We start from the raw sequence: 3967 nt of genomic DNA, 5'->3' as shown, positions 1-3967 counted from the left end.
TTTATGGAGTGTTTCCTAATAATACTGCCAAGAGGAAGCATATATAAGGTGAATAGAATCTGTCCAAGCACAGAACCTTGTGGCACTCCGTGACTAACTTTGGCGTGCACGGAGGACTCACCGTTAACATGTATAAACTGAGATCAATCTGACAGATAGGATTTAAACCAGTTTAGTGCGGTTCCTTCAATGCCAATTACATGTTCTAGTCTTTGTAACACTGCTGCGTTCGACACCATTGACCCTCACATCCTAAGATTTAACAAGACAAGTACAGAGACAAGTCTATTGTCTGATGGAATTAAAAAGGTCATTTGTAATTTTCTCCAGTGCTGTCTCTGTGCTATGATGCACTCTAAACCCTGACTGAAAATCCTCAAATAAACTATTGTTATTTAGAAAGTCACAACTGACTGGCGACTGCTTTCTCAAGGATCTTAGAAAGAAAGGGAAGGTTAGATATAGTTCTATAGTATGTTTGCTTTAATTTGCGGGACAGGGCGCTATACTGTTGATGAGTTCTGGGAGTCGATGATCAGGCGTATGAGATATATATATCAGGCGTATGATATATATATCCATCCATCCATCCATCCATTTTCTTCCGCTTATCCGGGGCCGGGTCGCGGGGGCAGCAGTCTAAGCAGGGACTCCCAGACTTCCTTCGCTCCAGATACTTCCTCCAGCTCCTCCGGGGGGATCCCGAGGCGTTCCCAGGCCAGCCGAGAGACATAGTCCCTCCAGCGTGTCCTGGGTCTTCCCCGGGGCCGCCTCCCGGTGGGACATACCCAGAACACCTCCCGAGGGAGGCGTCCACGAGGCATCCGGATCAGATGCCCTAGCCACCTCAGCTGGCTCCTCTCGACGTGGAGGAGCAGCGGCTCTACTCGAGCTCCCCGTGTGACTGAGCTCCTCACCCTATCTCTAAGGGAGCGCCCAGCCACTCGGCGGAGGAAGCCCATTTCGGCCGCTTGTATCCGCGATCTTGTCCTTTCGGTCACTACCCAGAGCTCATGACCATAGGTGAGGGCAGGAGCGTAGATTGACCGGTAAATCGAGAGCTTTGTCTTTCGACTCAGCTCCTTCTTCACCACAACGGTCCGATACAGCGCCCGCATCACTGCAGACGCTGTACCGATCCGCCTGTCAATCTCACGCTCCATCCGTCCCTCACTCGTGAACAAGACCCCGAGATACTTGAACTCCTCCACTTGAGGCAAGGACTCCCCACCTACCCGAAGAGAGCAAACCACCTTTTTCCGGTCAAGAACCATGGCCTCAGATTTGGAAGAGCTGATTCTCATCCCAGCTGCTTCACACTCGGCTGCAAACCGTCCCAGTGCATGCTGCAGGTCCTGGTTTGAAGAAGCCATCAGAACGACATCATCTGCAAACAGCAGAGATGAGATCCTGTGGTTCCCAAACCGGACTCCTCCGGCCCCTGACTGCGCCTAGAAATTCTGTCCATATAAATTATGAACAGAACCGGTGACAAAGGGCAGCCCTGGCGGAGTCCAACATGCACCGGGAACAGGTCTGACTTACTGCCGGCAATGCGAACACAGCTCCTGCTCCGGTTATACAGGGACCGGACAGCCCTTAGCAAAGGGCCCCGGACCCCATACTCCCAGAGCACTCCCCACAAAGCGCCCCGGGCACACGGTCGAATGCCTTCTCCAGATCCACAAAGCACATGTGGACTGGTTGGGCAAACTCCCATGAACCCTCGAGCACCCGATGGAGAGTATAGAGCTGGTCCAGTGTTCCACGACCGGGACGAAAACCACTCTGCTCCTCCTGAATCCGAGGTTCGACTATCGGACGAATTCTCCTCTCCAGTACCCTGGAGTAGACCTTACCGGGGAGGCTGAGAAGTGTGATCCCTCTATGATTGGAACACACCCTCCGGTCCCCTTCTTATACAGAGAGGACCACCACCCCGGTCTGCCAGTCCAGAGGCACTGTCCCAGACCGCCACGCGATGTTGCAGAGACGTGTCAGCCAAGACAGTCCCACAACATCCAGAGACTTAAGATACTCAGGACGGATCTCATCCACCCCTGAAGCCTTGCCACCAAGGAGCTTGCCAACAACCTCAGTGACTTCGGCCAGGGTGATGGATGAGTCCGCCTCGGGTCCCCAGCCTCCGCTTCCTCTTCGGAAGACGTGACAGCGGGATTGAGGAGATCCTCAAAGTATTCCTTCCACCGTCCGACAATATCCCCAGTCGAGGTCAACAGCCCTCCACCCGCACCGCACACGGTGTTGGTGAAGCACTGCTTCCCCTCCTGAGCCGCCGGACGGTTTGCCAGAATTTCTTTGAGGCCGACCGATAGTCCTCCTCCATGGCCTCTCCGAACCTCTCCCAATCCTGAGTTTTTGCCTCTGTGACCGCACGGGCTGCAGCACGCTTAGCCTGCCGGTACCTGTCAGCTGCCTCGGGAGTCCCACGAGCCAACAAGGCCCGATAGGACTCTTCTTCTTCAGCCTGACGGCATCCCTTACTTCCGGCGCCCACCACCGGGTTCGGGATTGCCGCCACGACAGGCACCAGAAACCTTGCGACCACAGCTACGAGCCGCCGCATCGACAATGGAGGTGGAAAACATGGTCCACTCGGACTCAATGTCCCCAGCCTCGCCCGGGATCTGGGAGAAGCTCTCCCGGAGGTGTGAGTTGTAGACCCTGCTGACAGAGGGCTCCGCCAGACGTTCCCAGCAGACCCTCACGATACGCTTGGGCCTGCCAAGTCTGTCCGGCTTCCTCCCCTGCCAGCGGATCCAACTCACCACCAGGTGGTGATCGGTTGACAGCTCCGCCCCTCTCTTCACCCGAGTGTCCAAGACACGCGGCCGGAGGTCAGATGATACGACAACAAAGTCGATCATCGACCTCCGGCCTAGGGTGTCCTGGTGCCACGTGCACTGATGGACACCCTTGTGCTTGAACATGGTGTTAGTTATGGACAAACTGCAACTAGCACAGAAGTCCAACAACTGAACACCGCTTGGGTTCAGATCAGGGGCCGTTCCTTCCGATTACCCCTCTCCAGGTGTCACTGTCGCTGCCCACGTGGGCGTTGAAGTCCCCAGTAGAACAACGGAGTCCCCGGCGGTGCACTGTCTAGTACCCCTCCCAGGGACCCCAAGAAGGCCTGGTACTCTGCACTGCCGCTCGCCCATAGGCCGCCACAACAGTGAGAGACCTGTCCCCACCCGGAGGCGGAGGGACGCGACCCTCTCGCTCACCGGGTAAACTCCAACACGTGACGGCTGAGCTGTGGGGCTACGAGCAGGCCCACACCAGCCCGCCGCCTCTCCCCGCAGGCAACGCCAGAGAAATGGAGCGTCCAGCCCTCTCGAGGAGACGGGTTCCAGAGCCCAGGCTGTGCGTGGAGGCGAGGCCGACTATATCTAGCCGGTAACGCCAACCTCCCGCACAAGCTCAGGCTCCTTCCCCAGCGAAGTGACATTCCATGTCCCTAGAGCCAGTTTCTGTGTCCGGAGATCTGGTCGCCGGCCCCTGCCTTCGACTGCCGCCCAGATCTCTCTGCACCGCCCCCACGGATCCTCCTGCGGGTGGTGGGTCCACGGGAGGACGGCCCCGCCGCTCCTTCGGGCTGTACCCGGCCGGGCCCGTGGGGGAAAGGCCCGCCACCAGGCGCTCGCCGTCGAGCACCCACCCCAGGCCTGGCTCCAGGGTGGGGCCTCGGTAGCGCCAATCCGGGCGACATAACTGGCCTTGATTGACAATTCATAGGGGCTTCTGAACCGCTCTTAGTCTGACCCGTCACCCTGGACCTGTTTGCCATGGGTGACCCTACCAGGCATAAAGCCCCAGACAACATAGCTCCCAGGGTCATTCGGGTACTCAAACCTCCACCACGTTAAGGTGGCGGTTCAAGGAGGAGTGATATATATATATATATATATATATATATATAAATAAGAGAATAAGAGAGAGAGAG

This window comes from Siniperca chuatsi, linkage group LG16 (genome assembly GCF_020085105.1).
Source record: "Siniperca chuatsi isolate FFG_IHB_CAS linkage group LG16, ASM2008510v1, whole genome shotgun sequence".
NCBI lineage: Eukaryota > Metazoa > Chordata > Actinopteri > Centrarchiformes > Sinipercidae > Siniperca > Siniperca chuatsi.
Note: the sequence above shows the minus strand (reverse complement) of the source record.